Genomic DNA, 21176 nt, shown 5'->3' with positions numbered 1-21176 from the left:
ACTTTACAAAGTTTACCAGTGAAGCGCTACTCTATTTTTATCTTCTTTCTTTGCACAACATTGTTTTTCCAGGGTGGGGAAGTGCACCATTCCTGGAGGGACTGCAATACCTGGTTGATGGGTGGAGTGGAGAACGTTTAAGGTGATCCCTTTAAGTTTTTTTTCCTTATTTTAGCTTCTAAAATGTCTCTGTGTTAAAAAATGTGGTCTTTTTAAACCAAACTGCTTAGGTTTTGTAAGAATATAAGCAACGCACATTGAAACAGGTCCCTTCTGTTCCCTGTAGTCATGTCCCTAACTTTTCAGGAAAAATCACTCACTGATTTCTAAATAATGAGAGTAAAAGCGTTAAGGTTACCATGTTCCTGCTTACATTCACATGCTTTACTTAAACTTGCATTGCCGATGAGTGTTTGCTTTTTCCAGGATGTTGTTACTTTCTTTTTTCAGGCAGCATATTGCTCTTGTCCAGTGCATAATTTGAATTGAGTCACATCCAGGTGTTTATAGCAGGGCACAATTGGATTGTAGCTGAAGTCACTGCGAGTTTCTCTCAGTGGGGCAGTATGGTGTTCAGTGGAGAGAGGGTGTGGCACTCTGGCTAGAGCTCTCGAATTTTGAACTGGGGAACCAGGCTCAGCCTTTATGACCAGTTCACTCTCATGAGGGAGCGCATTCACATGCTACACCTTAGAAGCCCAATGGCCTTATTACAGAAAGTGATCCGGGGCGCAACAGGCGTTTGTGCCCACTTTGCGTGTCCACAGGGCACTCTGGTACTACAAAAGGGGCCGCAGACACTTGTGCGGCCCCTTCTGTAATACCAATAGCGCTGGAGCAGTTAAAGCACCAGCGCTACCTCAAGAGAGCGTTCCCTCATTTGCGTGGGGGTGCTGTCCCATTCAAATGAGGTGATTCCTTTACTTCTGTGCCCGTGCTGTATTACAGACGTGGGCGCAGAGGCAAAGAAGCTCTCAGGAGGCGCACCTAAAATGTGGTGCACTGTCAGTGCGCCTCCCGAGAGCAGCCCTCTGGAGGGGAGAAAGCGGGTCCTATGGACCCCCCCCACATCCCCTTTGTTTGCTTGGTGCATGAAGATACAAGACTCATATACATACTTTTTTCCCATTTGGTCTAATTACTTTGTGAATGTAAATAAAAATAAAGCAAACTGTGACTACATGCCAGCCTTTCTTAATACTTCTCTTATAACTGTATACGTTTAACGGGCGTACGGTCTCACACAATGGGCGATTTGTATAGGGTCACTGGAAAGTCCACAAGATTGTCCCTGTCCCCCCCAGAAATTTAGTGTCTCCTACGCCCCTGGTGAAAACCTTAAAAATAACCCACATACGAGTTGTTTAAAGAGCTTTTGAGGGGGATGGGCCTGCAGCAATTTTTGATTGGTTCCTGCAAATGAGAAATAAAAAGAAAAGAAGACCGCAAGGTAAGGCAGGAGTGGGGAGAAGCAATGGAGAGCGGCCAGTTAGGAGGTGTTAATGAGGAGCAACCAGGAGCTAGGCTGAAGCAGAACTCAAGGCGGAACACACGAGTGAGAAAGCAATGCAGGTGAGAATCACACAAGGGCAAACGCAACACAGAGGAGAACAGGGGCCAGGCGCGCAACACTCATTGGACTCACAGGGCTTCAGCCACCCCCCCCCCACCTCGTGTGTGGCAGCCCGGGACGAGACAGCGTCCCGGCGCACACACAGCCGCACCCGAGCACTTCACAGGTCTTTAAAAGACCATTTGCATGTTAATGAGGCCTTGCTGTTGTTTCACCCCTTCTAAGAGCCCCTGCAGCTCCACTCTGCCTATGGCTTAAAAGATTCAGCCCCACCCCGAATTTTTCCTTAGGCCCCCCCCCCCCACGAAATTTAGCTCTAGTTGCGCCTCTGGCAGGGGCACACGTCCGAAAGAGAGCAACATGAAACATGTGCAAATAAAAAGCAAACAAATGAGACTGACAAAGCTTGAAGCTGACAATAAGTCTTTTGCGACCGGGCAGTTTGTGCGGTCTGGTCATGGCAAGCTAAACAGGTCCCTAGGGAAAGAGAAAACACTGGGTCTCTTCTAGCACACGGCATCACCAAGTTGTTGTACCCATTAGCCGTCTCCTCGTCAGTAAACAGACTTGCTTCAGGATGTAGGAGCATAGTGACCACACCGTCATCCGCTTCAATCAACACACATGCACAGACGTCACCCAGGATTACACTGACACTTTCTTTGTGGGTGAAGAACTGCTGCAGGTTTATTTCATACAACATAAGTATGACGATAAATGGGTTATCTTACGGGCGATCCAGGGCAAGCAGCCCCTAGCTGCTCCGCCCGCCTGGTGAGCCAGCACACACGGTGGGTCGATGCCCGGCAGTGTGGCACATATTTATTTTCAGATCATCCACTGGGTCACGTGATCTGTCTCCTACTCCCGCCCCTTCTGGCAGGGGCGGAGCGTGTTGTGGCACACCCCCGGTTGGTCAGGCCCCCCAACCGCCCGAAGGACTAACGGGGCGCCGTCGCGGTCTTCCCAGAACCCCCTTCGGCTCGTGGACCTTGGCTCGGGCACCCTTACTGTGCCGGACAGGGGTACCCTTACTGTACCGCCTGTCGCAGAGGTACCCTTACTGTACCCGTCTGCCTCCAGATCGCCCTGTAACTCCGCCACAGCTCTGGGGAGGCTACCGTCGCTGCCAGAGCCCCCCTTCCTCCCTTCGCTTTTATAGGTGCCCTGCCCCTGCGAGCCAGCTTTTTGTGGGCTAAATTATGGGTCCTGTTCTGTAACCCGTAAATGGCGGCATTACTTTGCAACATTACTCAGAAGCCCAGGGCAGACTAACAAAGGATGTCGTTTGGCCCTACTGCCGTTCAGCTTAGACGCGACTGCTGTTCCTAGCTTTCTTAGCAATGCCACTGCAGATTTTCCTAACGTAATTAGGGGAGATCTAGCACCTACATATGGAGCCAGAACTGAACCATAGCTGAATTCGTCAATCCATCGATTCCCTTCATATCCTAGCACGAAGGTTTTAATTTCACTTTGTCTACGAAGGTGATGTATAGATAGCGTCATGGTTCCTGAAGTGATGCTGCGGGGGATTGCATGATTTCTCAGCAGGACAAAACATTTTAACGTAGCTGCTAAATGGACGCATTCTTTATCATGACTCCGGATAAAGCCAATATGACTGACTGAGCTGTGAAAGAATACATCTCTCAGCTCGAGGGCCCAAATTTGTGAACGTTTCCCACCTCCCTGGCTCCAAGGAAAGGCTGAGCGAGAAGAGCAACACCTAAATCTGCTTCTCAGGCTGAAAAATATGGCATGGGTAACAAGGCAGTGGTGAAATAGGCGCTCATGGACCTGCAATCCTATTAAGATTTTCCAATTGGCCAAATTGGGTGCCTTCCTGGCTCGGAATTGTGTTCCCAACAGCTACAGCACAATAAGCCGGGTGAAGGTAACGTGTGGGTTAACCACTTTACCTACGTATATGGACACAGGCTGACATCACGGGTACCTAAATTTGCTTCCTTTCGCATCGTATCATCCTATTGTTTACTACAAACTGACCCATATCTTAGCAACATCTCCTCATCTAAGCCTTTCTACTTGCAAATTAAGTTACATTAAATTGGACGATAGAGTCTTTATACTAGTCCCGCTGTTTATCCCAATCTTTTCTTACTCTCCACTGGGACAGCGTATCCAATTTCCTTGCTTGTTGAATAGAAGCTAGCTTTAGGACTATATTGCTGCTGAAAGGGGTTAATAGGGTTGCCTAGAGTCCTTGTTATACCGGTGTTGCTGTGCTATAGGTATGTCGTGGCACCGACATCGTGACTTGAAAGGGAAACTTCTTATTTTATCAAATAATTTGTTGTGAGCCCCAGTTATGCTTTCGTTCCGATCCTCATAGTTGGCAGTGTCTCTCTCTTGCCATTACCTGGGTCACGTCCGCCTTAAATAATGACAATACATCTGGCTTTTCCGCTAGCCTTGCCCATTAACCTGTCAAATGTCAGTGGAGAGCAGCACATCTCTGGTCATGCTTATTTCAGAAGGTGTTAAGCCCTTTCCATTACTAGAAAGTTTAAGTGCAAAATTCACGAGGTATGGTCGCTCTCTGCTCTCTCAATTATTACCATGTAGATGAGGGCATGCCATTCACGGGTGTCTGGTTGAAGTATGCACCGGTAATTGACACTCGTTCTGGGGTGTCTGGTTGAAGTATGCACAGGTCCTTGACACTCCCCCATGTGCAGTGCTGTGAAACGTTTGAAGTAGTTCATCAAATTCAGCCAGCCACCCCCTAGGTGGAGACTTGCACTCCAAAACTTCTGCTAGTGTAAAACCCGGCCACACCTCCAGTTCAGTGAAATTTAGTAATTCACGACACTGACAACCCCAGGGCCAAATACTGGGCTGTGTAAATGCGGCCCAATATCACCATGAACAATTAGCTTGGAGTGGAGGGGTGTTAACCCAGGCTGGCTGGAGGCAAAAAACTCTGACAATCACTCCTGGCAAGATGTGCCAACGCAGGTAGAATTAAGAGTTATCCAGCCCGCCTTACTTCCTTTCCCAGTTCGACACAGGTCAAAGAAGAATGCCCCTTCCAGAAAGGTCATGGCCTTATCCCTGAAGCCTATCCATACAGCAGTCTACCGTAAGTCTACAGCATTGTTTTGTAAAGCTTTTTCTGGTTCCTCAATTAATTGTGGTCGATATGCTCTCTCTCAGCTTGAACAAAATCATAGCTAATCGTACGCCTGCCTAATTGCCAGGGCTGTCTGGCTTAATGCTTTACGCCTGGAATTGCCCCACCAAATGTAGCCTTGCACTGAAACTTAACTGGGTTGTCTCAACTTTCCATTTAGAGCTAGAAACGCCCCCGTGCTCCTTGTCCTTACTAAATGGACCCGCTCCTTAGTTTTCAGCGCACAATGCACTTAAATGTCATCTGGCCCTGGTGCCTATCAAACAACAGTGACAACCTCTGCCACCTTCATGCAATACATAAACAAACCTCACAAGGTCGCAGAAGCGGCAAGCCAGGCTAAGTCTCGGTAAACCGTGTCACTCTGTGCTTTCCCTGGCCTCCCTGTGGAACAGGGAGAATAACCTCAAAGATGTTAAGCATGATAGACAAACCCAGGGCTTCCGCATGTCTCAAAAACAGCTCAGGCTGCTCCTTTTCCTGTATAGACTAAGCTGCCACTATGATTGAGTTGCAGAAAATATCACACCAGCTGTTACCGAATAGCAAGGCTAAAGATGAAAGGCAGCCGCATCTCTTGATTTAAGCGTGGAACTCACAAAATACCTTAAGATGTTACGTATGACACACAAACCCAGGCTTACAACTTGCCTCAACACAGCTCAGGCTGCTGACTTTTCTATTTACACCAAGCTGCCACTATGACTGATTTGAGAGAAACCTTACCCCAGCTGTTCTCAGGCTGCTGGCTTTCCTGTATAGACTAAGCTGCCACTATGACTGAGTTGAAGAAAACATTACACCAGCTGTTTCCGCATAGCAAGGCTAAAAATTAAGGCAGCAGCATCTCTTGGCCTAAGCGTGGAACTCACAATAATAAATCAGTATTCTGAATCCAAATATTTAACCAATATTCGATCTCATGTGACAATCTTAATCACCATCAGCCAGGCCTACTTCCTTATTAAAATCACGAGTGGCTGGCAAAGGGTACGTTAGCAATATCAAAGCCATGCATGTTCGACCTGAAGCCAGGAATCGCAGGAGTCTGCCTAAGACACTGCATAAGCACTGTGGGTTTTTATTCCTATTAAATGCGTGCCTATGCACGATGATGCCGGGCCGATACCGAAGGCCATTGGCACTGGTGCGCCACAACGCAAGCCTGCCTGTATCCCCCAGAAAACCTTCCCCAATTGGACATACACACAACCGCTTCTAGTGTCCTGCAATAACAGCTATTCCGAAACTAGCTGACGAAAGCTACCATTGGCCAGAAATTAGTAAAACTAAACCCATTGTGCGACAAGCGCCAATCATTGACAACAGTCTTAAGAAAAGCACCATCAGCAAGTAAAAGAAGAAAGCATAAAAAGAACTACTAAAGTAGCATACCTTAATCATGTTTATAATGATTATAAGGAAAATAAATATACGTTCTTGTATATCGAAAGCTACACGAGCAATGCGTTTTTGTTTTTTTTGGGTTTTTTTTGCACTTGCCACAGAAAAGTTCATGATCTGTAATTTATTTATTTATTTATTTATTTTTAAATGTCATGCAACGTGTAATATGTCTCAGCTTTCCGGCAAGGAACCTCTTGCTGTAGCACAAAACTGCATCACGCTAAGATGGCCGCTTCATTCCAAATGCCTGCCGTCCCTGTTTGTTTGTTTTGTTGCCCACTCGTCTCTTCGTATGGAAAGCTAGGAGGCCTGACAGCAGTTCCCGGCCATTTTACCCGCTGCTACTTTCCTAATACAACTGTCCACCTCGACAGATGATGGGAGCCGTGTTGTGTATCGGATTTGTTGGACTGCGTGTGGTTCACGCAAAGGAAAACATTACACTCTAAGGTCACTTGTAAACGGCTATGAGACTTAGTACATATATTTTGTGCCCTTACTAACTAAGTCGTAACTACCTTGTAAGTAACAAAAGGATGCCTCTTTTGAACATAAGGACCTGCTGACCTATTAACATCATAACGGTATGTGCCGAAAGTAACACAATGCGGCAGTGCCACCCGGTGGCTAAAGCACCAATAGGCTCGATCCTACAACAAGTTAGGACTATGGACTTCGTCCAAGGTTGTTAGTTGCATAAGAAAATTAAGCAGCAACTAAGGCTTGTGTATCATATTGAAAAAAAAAAAAAGCTTCCTCTCCCCCCATTCCCTAGATTCAACTACCCGAGGTCCAGCCCTGGTAGCCGTCTGCGTTCAGCGCCACCGGGCCGTTGTGGGTCGAGCCAGGGCCGGAGTCATGCAGGACTGGAAAGGAAACTATTACGCAAAGGGAGGGGGGGGGGAACCACTCTTCTTCCCTATTCACCCCAAAACGTGGCAGACCGAGTTTCACTCCTGCTTAGGTGGGTAACAATTTGCTAGCTATTATTTATTAATAACGAACCCTCCCCCAAGCCCGCTCATTCATTCTGGCCAAGCGGTTCGACGCACTGCCCGCACCACTATACCCTCCTCTCCTGTGTGCTTCGTGGTCAACGTTCTGAATTTGCCAGGCGCCCGCTCAAAAGGGAATGTCAGACCAAAGATAAGGGGGACCGAGAAGGCAAAATTGGTGCCCCTCCCTCCAGGGGACTGTGCCAAGCAGTGCCTTGCCAAGACGGAGGCGGCACTTACCCCCCTGGGGACATAACCACCACCTTGCAAGGACAGGGGATACCCGTCGCATCCGTGCCACAACTGGGCGCGGCGTGTCACGCAGCAATATGGACACATGGACACAGCGAGTTCAGCCAGCGTGCTGCACCAAGTGTCTTGACTCCGACATCACGGCACTGGGGGTTTGGCATGCAGCATGATTATATCGCGCGAAATAGACCTGACGGCCTTGAAGCGCTATGCGTGAGCGCCGGTCTAACAATGCACCCATAGACACGTCGTACACTGCAAGGTACCTATACCGCATTACCATGCCCTAAGACAGCAGCCACAGACCATGCAGCCAGGTCAAACCAGCAATACAACACATAGCTATCACAAGCGAAAGCGGGAGAGCGCACCTAGTGTTCCCGCCTAGCTCAACCCTCCCGCCATTTTCCGTGACCTGTTACAGAGAACGGTTCTTATTTCGCATATCTTATATATAGCGCGAGCTTCCCCGAAGGTATTTGATCGCGTTACATGGCATTTACATTACACATTCAGGCCAAGGATTCCTACACGCACGACTTCAGTATTGTCGCTGTACTGAGGAGTGCTAAACATACACCCAGGTAAAATGACCCACAGCGCTGCGGTTGTATGTGACACCCGGTACCTCGAAAGCATTCTCTCCATGCGCGCAGCGGAGGGCTGAAGGCGAGCGCCGTCGGGAGAATTGGCGGGGGATGGTTGCCAGCGCTAGAGCGCGTTGCCGGGAGGTTGCGGGGGGGACAGGTGTAAGATGCAGGATTCTCGTGCCTCCGTGCTCACTGCAAGGCCGCGCTCCCGAACTTTGGGGAAGATCAGCGACGCCATCTTGTCTTACGGGGATGGCTTACGAAGCTAAAACGCATTCTAAAACGGCACCCGCGCCTTGCAGCAAGCAAAACCCGTGCACCAACACACAGCAGTAACTCAGCATGTTCTATCTGTACAAGGTGCCCCTAACTAGCTGCCCCGGCAGCAGGAGCTTAGCATCGTGGTTGCCGGCTTCTTGGCGATTTACTCTTAACCTCATGCCCCTACCCCTCAACTAATGAAGCGCACAACGGTCAAAATGGTTGCTTTAAGAACCTATGCCCCTAATTAACATTTCTACCTCATAAACGTGAGGTCAGGCACACATAATTTGCCATCCGTGATCGCTTATCAAATGGTTGCTTTAAGAACCTATGCCCCTAATTAACAATTCTACCTAATAAACGTGAGGCCAAGCACCCATCAACAGCGTGTGCGGAGCCCGAGCCCGTGTCCTGTAAAGTAGAATTTGAAACTTTTTGCCAACTTATGACACTTTGACAGCGTTTGCAGGACCCGGACCCTTGTCCTGTGATATCCTTTATAACCCCAGGCACAGGACTCACCACTGAGCTACACCCGAACAAAGTTTGCAATTTCGCCAACTTATGACACTTTGACAGCGTTTGCGGGACCCGAACCCGTGTCCTGCGAGAGACTTTTATTCCCGAGGCACCAGGCTTACCATGAGCTATGGCTCCTGGTGGCGGAAACAAGTATTCAATTCGCCCAGTTATTCTGCTGGCTGAGAACGCGGCCAGCATGGGAGGCGCTGCATGCGAGCGCCTTGCTTCCCTCCCATTGCCCCCTATATCGCGGCCAAAAGTCATCAGATTACCGAGTCAGGCTCGCGCTGGTTCAACGCTGCCATTGCCGACACTGCATGAGAGCCGGTTTCTGGACTGGTTCCGTGGAGCTCCCGCTGTAACCATCGAGCGCTCGCAAGGGTCTTAAAATTTATTGCCAACTGGTCTGTAGTCGCTGGTGAAGGGAGATGGGGGGGCGTGCCAGTGGGTGGATGGATCAACGGGCTAGGTTAACCCGCACAAAGCCCCCGCTTTAGCCCCCCAAACCCGTGGGTCAAAAGAGGCAAAAATGTATATCACATTGGCCCCGTTTGCGGGGCTCGCACCTCAGTAACCAGAGGGTCACAGCAAGATGGCCGCGCGGGATGGGATGGGGAGGGGGGTTGGTTAAAGGACGGCCGGCCGAGCAGAGTTTTGGCGCGAAAGTGCGGCTATCCATCATTCTCTCCCCCCGACGCCCGACAACCGACACGAAAACCGCACGTGGCCGGAACGACCCACTCGCAACCTGCCGCCCTGGCCTCACTCGCACCACGCAAGAAGCCCCCTGACACCGCTTGCGCCCCCCACACCCATGGCATCCTAGCCACAAAGGCCCGTCCACCTGGTCATGCCCAGGGACAGGGCCGGGGTGGGAGGGGTTAGCAAGACTCACCGCGGTATAGCTGCTATCTCGAAGAGCACGACGACACTGAAGGGGGCCCCGGTCGTAATCGCGTGGAGCGGGCGGGCATTACGCGTGTCCTAGCAGGAGCGGCGCGCAGGAAGCAGAGGAGGAACTGGGCGAGAGGGACGCCTAAGTAGGGGGGCTAGCCTCGCCCCCCCCCCCCCCCCCCCCCAACGGCCCACCTCCACCTGTACACTATTGGGAGATCTCCTCCCTGGGCGTGGCCTCGTGGGCGAGGCAGAAGGAGGGGGAAGGCTGCGACGGGCGGCCACTAGAGAGCTGCCCTGCTGATGTCCCACTGCGTGGAACGCGGGCAGCGGCAGATTTTACAGCACGGTCCCTGAAAAAACCACGGGTCTGGGGAATAAATAAACCCCTCATCTAACGGCTCTGTGACTTTTAGTTATCCTCCCCCCGCCCCCCCCCCATTTAAAATGCTGGACCACCTTTAAGAGTCCCCACAGCCAGGGGTTTAAGTGGGATGAAAAAACTTGTAGGTCTCTCAAAGAGGCGTGGCCAATGTAATGAAGGGCGTCGCTTAAAACACGTAAGCTAAAAATCTGTGCCGCTCCACGTGTATTTTGCTGTTTCTGTCATTGCATCCAGATATATTATACAACAAGTAACATCATAACTAAAAATCAGGACTATTGGCTTTGTCAATGGTTGTTAGTTGCATAAGATAAATAAGCAGCAACTATGGCTTGTATATAACATTGAAAATGCTTTCACTTAAAGCCCTGGTGACACCACGACAATGTTGCTGCTCCTGAGTTTCACAAGGAGAAGCGAAATCCAGAGAGAAAATGACTCACTTTAAAGGATTTCCCTTCCCCTCCAACGCTCACCTGGCATGCGGTCATGCCCTAACTTCTCCACTAGTGAGAAGTGAGCACGCGCATATGAGCACGCGCATATGATGTGCCTGCTGTCACTGCAGTCCAGCAAAAAACAGACCGCCTGTGCCAGGGCACAAATCACAGACCCGATAGAGACCCGCTTCGAAGCCCCCTTTAAAAAACTGCCGGTGCTCAGTACCAGTGAGACCCGGCCAACTTAAAGTCCTGCCCACAGCCCTCGCATCCCCCGTTCCCACTCAGCTCTGCTGGACCACTTTTAACAGTCTCCACAGCCCCCGCATCCCCCTTCCCACTCAGCTCTGCCACTCTCCTCACACACGGACTCTCTCGAAGAATCTCTCCAAGAATCGTCCTCCCCTCTCCACTGTTAGCCCATTCTTTCCTGCCTCATTCACACCCTCTTCTACCTATTAGTCTTCGCAAACCGCAGTAAAAACTCCATTATGTCCAATGCTCTGTTGCTTTGTAGCTAGAAACGTGGCAAGCAAGTGACAAACATACCAACCAAACCGGAAAGAATGCAAGACAAAAATACAAGAAAGGCACAAGGGCTGGATGAGGAACGTCCTGGTTAGATGGCTCAGTGAATAAGCACACCTAAAACAGAGATGTGCCACCAAGCGTTCAAATGTCCCCGAATCCAACAGGGAAGTTTTTTTTTTGTGTGTGCATTTTAGTAGTTGTAGTCCTGAATTTATGATTGATATAAAGAACTACAAGTTACAAAAGCTAAGGAAAAAGCCAAGACTGGACGAAGCAATCGCACACCGACTAATGACATTTCAGAGCTCCGGTATGAGAGCTACAGGTGAATTGTCTGCAGCCTTGAAAGATGGGTTCACGCTTTCATCTGTCGGAAGCCCATAACATGAGCACCACAGATAATATAACAGATGTTACAAGCCTTCAAAGCTGCAAAAATAAACCCGCACAGAAGAGACTAGTGAAACATTATAGCATTATTTATGCAGGGCCGGCTTTAGTGCTGGCAGCGCCCTGTGCGACAATGTTTGTTGGCGCCCTTCCCCCACGGATTCTCTCTCTAGCACCCATTAACAGCGACCAAGTCACCATAACCACACTCTCAGATGCATTGAATTAGTTATATAGCGCCACTCATACCAGTGTAGGGTGTCCGAGCACTTTGCATCGCACACACATTACACAGAGACAATCAATCATACGTGTGTAAATCAGTGTATAGGAAATGTTACATAAGCCAAAGGACTAAAAGTGTAGGAGTCACATGTCTTCCATACTGGTAGGCAGTATAGTTTAAGAGTGCTTGGTGTGGAGAAGCACAAACTCAGAGTCGAAAATGAAACAGCATAGTTGGGAGTCTTCTTTAATAATAAGAATCGATTTCTTGCCAAATTAACCCTTTTTGCAACATTAATCAATGCTCTAATAATGTATACTTTGCGGTGTGTATGTAGTTCTGGGATGAAAGTTAATAGCTCACTATTCTATATTAGGACTTTAAGTTATAAATTGCAAGTAACAAAAGGATGTCTCTTTTGAAAGCAGTAATCTGCTGATCTGTTTACATCATAGGCACTCTGTAATTGACTTGATACACGTTCTTTGCAGCAGGCATATTAACCCCCTGCACTAACTTCACCGAAGTCAAAACCTCAACTATACAAAATGTTGATCTCTCTCCAGGAAGATAATTAATCACACGAGTTATCTTGACATTTATGTGAGGCAGGTGCTTCAAAAGCATAATAAACTTTCAAACAGGGCGCCCCCAGGAAGCCAGCACCCGGTGCGGTGGCCCTGGTCGCACCGCCCTAAAGCCGGACCTGTATTTATGTGTCGGAAAGCTGGGCCGCTGTTTCAATCTCCCTCACATTCTGGGCCAGGGTTGCAAAATATATTTTTAAAGTATTCTCTACCTGCTCCGCGGCTGCTCCTCCGCTCTCTAGGGACAGCCGACTCCTCGTGCTTACAGCGCCCCGTACCCACCGAGCTTGGTCTCACGCCAGCTCTTGACACAGCTGTAGTTTATCTCATGAGATCTGTGGGTGGAGTGATACAAACCATCCTAGGCCACACCCCGGATTGCACCTGGGCAGGTTCTGCTGGCAGGGCTGGGGAGAGAGATTCTTCTGAAGTAAAGACCGGCCCTGGCCCAGCTATAAAGCGACGTGACAGGGAAGTTCAGCGCCTGGGAGGGGGTTACAAACCAGTTAACTAGGCATTGTACTCGGATATGTTAATTACAAGTGAAGAGGACTGCAATTGGTTATGGCAACTGATGGCTACCGCAGGTTGTATGTGGTAACTTGTAAGCCTTAAGCCGGAAGTCGGTCAACGAAACGATCGGAGCACTCATCTAGATAGAGGGAAATATGCTGACAGGAGAGAGAGAGAGCTGGCCTTTGCTCAGGGAGTGCCCAGGGCGAAACCACATTTGGCGCCCTTGTCTTATTGTTCTTTAATTGGCTACTATGGATCGGACATTTTGCAAGAGGAGGAGGAAGGCGACGGGGCCAAGATTACAGAGCGCCAAGAAAGGGAAAACAGCGAAGAGAAAGCAGACAGGGGTGTCAGCAGCCTTCAGGAATACTGGTTAAACCCCATTTCCTTTGGATCCAAGTCCTAGGGAGACTGCTGCAGGGAGCCCTCCCTTCCCTCTGGGCTGGAGGTTGGCACTCTGGGCATGGGCCCAGCTCGCACATGCTAAAGGCCGGCCCTGAAGAGGGGTAGTTGCTAGGGTCACCTTGTTTGCACTGACGTAGGAATCCTTTTTTACACATCATTTTTATCAGGTGCGTTAGCCTTATTGGTTTAGTTGAACCCAACAGGACTTCAGCTCCCAGAATACAATCATTTAAAAAATATACTCCTGGAATTAAAATGTATTGTTGCTGTCCAGATACAGCCGTTTAGCAGCCTTCCAAACATGTGTTTAAATGGAAACAAAGAAGCGCCGGTACTCACCACATTGATTGGGGTGAGCCTCGAGCGTCCAGTAGAAGCATGTCTGGGGGCCTGGATGTGCAGCAAGCATTTTACAATATCAGCATTTTCTTGGTGTCTTTAGGAGGGTGGTGATCCTTAAGACATGTAGTGTATCTTACAGCAGCATTTGTACCCAAATGTGCACACAAATGCTATCGTTTTTGAAAATGTATCACAGAAATATCTTCTAACACTACAAAACGTTAAAGAGCATTGCATTGAGGATGAAGTCTCATGGATGATGGTAAACTGATCAGGAGACCCACATTTTAATCCGACACCAATCTTGTGTGTTTTTAGCCACATTTATTAATATGAGCTTATCTCACAGTCTAGTTCCCTTTCCGGCCCCACCTGACACTGGTACTGAGTAGCCTTCAGGTCCCACATCCACTCCTCCGGCCCTTAGACTGTGGCCCTCTACGTCATTAGGCTGCTGAGGTAATGCAGCACAAGTGGAGTAGCCCCATTCGGAGATCTCTGAAAAATGTGACAGAATTCAAGTGTCCGCCTTTCATCCACCTGAGGCTGACAAATTAATTTGCAGCATTTTGTGTAAAGGTAACTATCATCTGTGTATTGATGGATGTATATAAATCAAATATTCTGTACATAATGCTGCACTGAAGAGAAATTATCCATACTCTGGAAATGGAGATGCATATGTGTTTTGTGCAGAGATGCTCACATCACTTGGATTAGACTGAAAGATATCACCAGCTTTTTATTTGCATTTTATAGATCCATGTTTCTCTTATGCTGATGTTTTCCTTATTTGCAATAATTGACATTATGCAGGGTTTGTGAACATTAAAGCATAATAACATGGTAATCACGCATTCATGTTTAAGAATAGTGCATTTTGTGACGGTCTTATAGTTTTTCAGTGCTCTAATGAGCAGTACATTTTACTACAAGCAATCTTAACTGTAAGGATTTAATAAAAGTGGGACAAATTAAAGTTTGAAGCTATCCCTGTCAGGATTGTACCCGGGTGGCTGACAGATCTCTGCAGCAGGTGCACAGATCCACTGCGCTCTCTTGCCAGCAGGAAAGGAAAGCGAACACCCGACTCTGCACACTTTTGGTCATGCATGTATTTAGGATGTTATTCAGTTCTCCATCCTTTAATTGTGCGCACAAAACGTCTTGATGAATAATGCAGTGGTAGTCTATCATAGTGTGTCTGGTGAGCTTCTTTTTAAGCAGATATACAAATCCTCTGTCATAGCCTACCATGGCAGGAGCCCCGTCTGTTGTGATGCTGACAAGAGTGTTCAATGGTATGTGATGTGTTTTAAAGTAGTTGCACATGCTGTCCAGTATATCTTCTCCTCCTCATGTGCCCTTGCAGTGGTAGAAGGCACAGGAGCTCTTCTTTGGGATGAAGCAATTGGTCCAAATTACCTCACCCAAACTAATAAATGGGCCAAATCTCCTACATCTGCGGACTCATCCATGGCAATACTGAAGAACGGGGACTGTCAGACTTCTTTGATCACCTGCTCTTGGACGTTTTCACCCATTGCCTCTATTCTGTGTGCACACATGGAATCTGATAGCTATAGTGCACAGATTTCCTTTAAAATGCTGGCTTTATTAATAACGTTTTCAAATAAAATTTCGGCTGTTTAAAGGAAACATTCTTCACCAGCTCTGCCTCTGTGAATGGTTTCCTGTATTTAGGAAGCAAGCACCATATTTGGAACGATGCTTCTGTAACAGCCTCAGATTCCTTCATCCGGCAGAGGAAGAGCTTCTCCTGGGAAAGAAGCGATTGCTTTAATGTTGCCACTTTTGCAGAACGCAGTTTTGAGTTCAATGGGAAGTTCTCAATATATCCTGAGTGCCATTCCAGGTTATACCTCTTAAGAACATTTACTGTCTCTCTGCAAAGCAAACAGGTGTCTTTCTCTTTTGGGCATTACACAAACAAGTACTCTTCTTACCATGCTTCCTGGAATGCCCTGTGTTTACTCTGGATCTGGGTCATTTGCAAGGCTTGGTAACTGGACTGGAGGCCATTGCAGAGCTCTCCAGCCAGTTTGTTACTGCACACTAAGTAACAAGGACCAGGAATCAGATTTTCTGCCTTATGACCGATGGACCAACACCGCCTCACGATCGATAGGCTGTCACCTACGCACAACAAAAACACCGGCACTTTAGGCTCACAACAAAAGGACTGACAACACATCTCGCTACAGACCTCTGTGAGCAACACCAAAGTAATGTCATTTGTTTAAACATACAAAGTGGTGTAAAAAGTGAGGCATGTACATGCAATTAAACAATTAATTGATTGCACACATATTGGAATTGGTGAATTCTCAGAGTAACATGTTATAAAAAGGAATTTTTGATCATTATGCTTGCAACTTGTCAGCTATCATTGGGCCGTTAATGTGACCAAGATGTTTTGTACCATCTTGAAAGTATTCTATGAGAAGCAGTTTGCAGTGTAATTTTCTTTGGGCCATTGATACATGTTCTGTGTCTGACCACTGAGGACAATAAACTAATAAAGCATTGTTTGTAGAAGACTGCATGATGTGGCGTACTGGTAGTCTGGGTGAGAACTGGGCTGAGCTAACTGGTCCCAACAATAACAGTGCAGCAAATAATTTAGTCTGAGGTTTTTCCTTTGCATTTTGCAACAAAAGCTAACAACTACATTTTAAATATTTGTAGGTGATATGAGCAAATCAGCTAATACAGATGAAATGTCAGCAGCTAGGTGGTTCACCTTGCAAATCTGGTTCTTCCTCCGCCTCCCCACCTCCCCGGTTGCCCTTAAATTGAAGAGCCTGCAAAGCTAAACACCTTCAGTGTGGGGCATCTTGTTAGCCAGCAGTCCACATGAAAATAAAACGGCAAATCCCAGAATGCATTTCATACTACTAAAAAGAAAAGTACAAAAGCTAGTTTTGGAGAACATGTTACACTTAAAGGGTGCTCCTGGATTCCCCTTTAAAGGCATTTTTGGTCAGTTGCACGTCTGCTATCGTGTGCATTTTGCTACTGAACCCGAGTTATCCAATGTTAGCGTGGTGATCTGCGGTCTTGTATGTTCTCCTAAGTAAAGCAGGACAATTGGAAACTATTTAATAGCTTAATGTGTGGGTAGCGTGCAATCTAGATTTTTATTTTTTGAGCTTAACCAAGGATGCACACTCCATTGTTAGTATTGTGAGAGGGAAATAGACAAGGAACCCAAGTAGAGATCTGGCATAAAAAACACAGAAGAGGGCCGCTGGAGCATACGCAGTGAAGCTGCTATCGCGCATGCTCCAGTGGCCCTCCTTGTGTTTACTTACCATCTTTTTAAACTCCCGTACATTGACTGCAAGGTCTGCGGGCCACCAATGAAGGTCTGACGGTTCTAACGGATCCATCAGATCAAAAAAAGTTGACTCTGTGTTGAAAAATAATTTCCCAGGAACTCATGTTGCCTTAAGAACCAGGATTTACTACGCTTAGATAGCCACATCTTTAATTTCATATTTCAAGGATCTATGTATTGCTATTTTGGATCAATCAGATTGTTTCCCTCTTGTGGAGGATATGGAGTGCCCATAGTTCCTTTTGACGGACTGTTTGACTTGATAAGATCAGCAGCACTCACAAGCGGCGAGTCTTTAGCTGCTAGATGGAACTTGTACCTAACGGATTGGAGCATTGAGAGGGCTTAAAGGTCAAGTGCACCTAAAATGCCATTGAGGGTTTCAGACTATTTGGTGCAGAGCTGGAGAATATGCTCCAACGTATCTTTAAGGAGTGGAACTATCCTTCAACCTTTCAGAGTCAATCTTCTAGATGTTCGAGTTCTTGCCAATCAAAACTTTCATTTCATCAACCTTTGAGAGAACAGCAGAGTCAGGATCAATCTGCGAAATTTCAAGGGAAGTCCTCCTTCAAGTCATTTAAAAGCTTGAAACAAGGTGCAAACACCAAGAATCAACATTCTTGACTATTCCAGGAAGAGGGAGGTTTCTCTTAAAGTTTGAGGAAGGATTCAGCAATTCATTTCTCAGTGGCAAAAATTAACATCAGATCGATAAGTCCTTCAGGCAGACTTCAAGGGGTACCGGAAATAATTATTCTTGGACCAGTGCCTTCAGGGATTATTTATACTACTCTGGCTCAAGATCTAATCAAGATAATAGTATTGTTGAAGGGAGTTTTAGCTGTTCAGAAAAAGGGAGCTATTGTCAGTTCCCTGTCAAGAAAGAGTACAGGGAGTTTATTACATTGTGTTCCTAGTCCCGAAGTCATCAAAGGACTATTGTCGTGTGATTTGATTTGAAGATCTTCAACACGCTTATCGAAAACATCAAGTTCAAGATGGAAACTTTGCAGAGTATAATGCCATTGATTCTGACAGATCACTTTTTAGGTCGAGCATTTGAGACCTCTTATATACTTTAGTATATACTTATATGTGTATGTACTTTGTGGGCTCTGGAGATTAGCCCCAGGACTTGTCCGCTTCCGCTTAGGGACCCTTTTGTGTTAAACTGCCTATATTTAGCTGTCTTGATAGAAAACCACCAGCAGAGGTCAGTAAAATACCAGAATCACTTTAGCATTCTCTAGATTCCAGTCAATAGAAATGCTCTTCCACGAGCACCCGTAGACAATAATATTTTTTTCAAATCTTGTATTTTCAGTGATATGACCACCGAAGGCCCTGATTTTATATTAAAAACAGAGCTTTAGACTATACCAATTCCCACTAAAAGGCATTTTTTCTCTCCATGTATTCCCATATCTGGCTTGTCACGCAGTTTAGTGCTTACTTTCCCTCCATGTTAAAGAACAGTAGATGTTTCAGCACCCAGGCTAATGTGCTGCATAGCTAAATACATATAAGGTCCCAAAGCCGAGACCGATTGCATTGCAAATGCTTGTTCTTAACATTAGCCCTCACGGGCGCTTACCTCAAATTTTCTAATTGACAAGTCCCATAGCAAGTTCTTGAAGTTTTCATTGGAAAATTTGACTTTGGCAATTCAAAGTCCTTTCTTCTGGCCTGAAGTCAGCTCCCAGGTTGTTTACAAAAATGATAGCTCCAGTTGTTGCCCATCTTAATTTGTTAGGAGTCCCAGTCTTCCCTTACTTGGACTGGTTAATAGATGCTGCATCCAAAGATCAGATTCATCAGTCTTGGGAACAGACAAAGCCAACTTTATCCTGCTTAGGGCTCTTTCTCAAAATTCCAAAATGCCAGCTAACTCAAATGAAAGACCTAGGCTTTCTTGGAGTTCTCAAGCTTTTTTAATTTGATCAAAACAGTTCCACATTTTATTGCTAACCGCACTGGCAGCTGCTAGGGAAGGGTGGCGGGTGTGGGGGTAAGAAAAAAAAAAGACTTACCTGCTGGTCACTGGCCACCGCCTCTCCTCCGTCCTTCCTCTGTTCCCCGCTCCTGGCAGCACCCAGGCACCACTAAGCCAATCACAACGCCACTGTCACCAGCAGGACAGCAGCATCCTGATTGGCCTGAGTGGCCCGTTTGGCTGCTCATGAAGTGCCTGGAAGCGTGGGACAGTTCTCCACCCGGCTGTGTAACACAGTCAGATGGAGTAATGCTAAGAGAGCATGATGGTTTGGACGGCCCAAGTCGGCCAGCCAAACTGTCATGTGCACTAAGAGTGCCCAATACTCCTCCTCCCCCTCTGAGAGGCTGCCCCACCGTAACCTGGGTCCATACAAAAAATAAAATGATATTAACTTGTTTTATTATTTTTCCATTGCACTGCTTTGAGAGCAGTGGGGCGATGGTCCTCTGCCTTAGCGGAGGAGCCACCGCTGGCTAACTGTTCCTGCACCTCCAATTGCTTCTGGTGGAAAGGGAAAAGAGGAGGGTCTCCTGTACTGTGAAGATTAGTTTAACTTGCATTTGTTTTCCATTTAAAGTAAGACCTAAAAATGGTCTCGTGGAACATGACAGGCTTAGCCAGCAAGTTTTTGGATGAGCAGTGACTCCATTACATTAGAGATTTCCATATAACATGCATCCAGAAAAAGTGGGAGCCAGATAATAACGTCTTTATTGAAGGTTATAAAACTTTTTTTGTCCAGCATTAAGGTAGAGTTCAGGGAGAGCAAGGGGGGGCTTATTAGGTTTATAGACCTTAGAATTCATGGTAGGTGGAAGACCTGGTCGTGTGACTCAGATGTTGCCCAAGGACTCACATTCTCAAGTAACACTTACAGGCTAGTTTTAATTAACTTTTATAATGTGAAATCACACTCACAGAGGCCGACTAGCCTTGACGAATTAAGTAGATGGATGGAGCAAGCACACGGGGAAGGTCTGTTACAGTCTCAACTGATTCTAGTCGGAGGCTTTAAGTCATCTATGCCCTCACTTGAGGGTGACTCATTGTGAATAGTCGACCTGCACACTAAGAGAGAGACCACACATGGAACACACCCAGGAAGGGCAGGACTTGAGTGCCCTCCTAAACCCATATGGTTTAACTCACACTCTGGACCTGATTACTACCCACTCTGATATATACGTGCCCCAACTTACAAAGGTAGAGGATGTTCATCATTTATTGATTTTATATTTGTGTGTCTCACATCGAGAAGGTTTATATCCTTTTTTAATATTGACCACAACACATTTAGCTACCATAATCCACTGACCATGTCACTTCTTGCCCCTCGCCATCACCCAGCACCTCACAGAATAACCGGGGGAAACGATCTCCGCATCTGACCAGGCAGGCGGGGCATTGGGCTCAGGTTGATACCGTTGTTTTTAATAAGTCACTTTTTAACACAGGCACGCAGGAGAGTCTGAAATGTCTAGACCCAGAAGTGCAGGGGGACAAATTAGTTCAGGCATTCACCACTATTGCGCAACCAGTGGATCGTTTACTTACAGTACCGGCTTACCCCACCAGCAGGGACGCAACAAGATGGTTTGACGCACAATGCTCTCGGGCCCTTAGAGATCTAAAGACGGCTCTCAAACAGTCCCCGAGAGACAGGGATCAGGTGGCGGCCTGGCGTAAAATTTATAAGCAAGCCGTCAAGGGGTAGAAGTGCCAACTGCAACAGAAGGCCTGGGAGGGGTTAACAGAGGAATCTGAGCTAAAGGACTCTACACGTTTCTGGAGGGTCATTAACAACCCTGGATTTAAAGATTCAAATAACCCAGGGCTAAGCCACAACATTTTACCAGAGGAATGGCAAGCTCACTTTGAGGGCTTTTACAATCATTTCCATAGTGAGGAACAAACAGAGGCACCAATCCCTGAACAGAGAGCTGATCCCATTACCTTCACTCTGGATGAGGTGAGATTAAGAATTGAGGGTCTCTCACGGAACCAGGCGCAGGGACCAAATGGGATCCCGCCAGACCTCTTTCGATGTAACACAGAGGTATGGGCGCCTCTCCTAGTGAGGGTCTTAAATGCAGCAGTAGTGTCAGTAATGCCTGCATCATGGTCTACTGCCACCATTGTCCCGATTTTTAAGAAAGGAGATAGGGACATTCCACATTGCTATCGTCCTATATCTCCAAACAGGTTGTCGGAATAGGCAGAGGCCAACCAAATAATAACAGACTTCTAATATGGATTCCGACCTGGTAAATCCACTGCTGATCAATGCCTCAACCTTTATCTTGTTACTGCTAAATACACAATAGCCAAATCAGGGACGTT

General features: G+C 47.0%; 1 protein-coding gene across 4 annotated transcripts in view; it reads right to left on the bottom strand.

Annotated features, from left to right (window-relative positions):
• The window catches only part of TMEM45B (transmembrane protein 45B), a 333246-nt gene that overhangs the window by 72987 nt on the left and 239083 nt on the right, over positions 1-21176 (bottom strand). The window contains exon 1 of one of the 4 annotated variants that reach the window (XM_085647201.1): positions 12426-12838. The exons of the other annotated variants lie outside the window; for them this stretch is intronic. The gene's annotated coding sequence lies outside the window, so the exon portion shown is untranslated. Of the gene's footprint in view, positions 1-12425; positions 12839-21176 lie in introns of those variants that run through there. 4 annotated transcript variants of the gene reach the window in all.

This window comes from Triturus cristatus, chromosome 3_2 (genome assembly GCF_964204655.1).
Source record: "Triturus cristatus chromosome 3_2, aTriCri1.1, whole genome shotgun sequence".
Classification (NCBI taxonomy): domain Eukaryota; kingdom Metazoa; phylum Chordata; class Amphibia; order Caudata; family Salamandridae; genus Triturus; species Triturus cristatus.
This window is presented reverse-complemented; position numbering and strand designations above follow the sequence as displayed.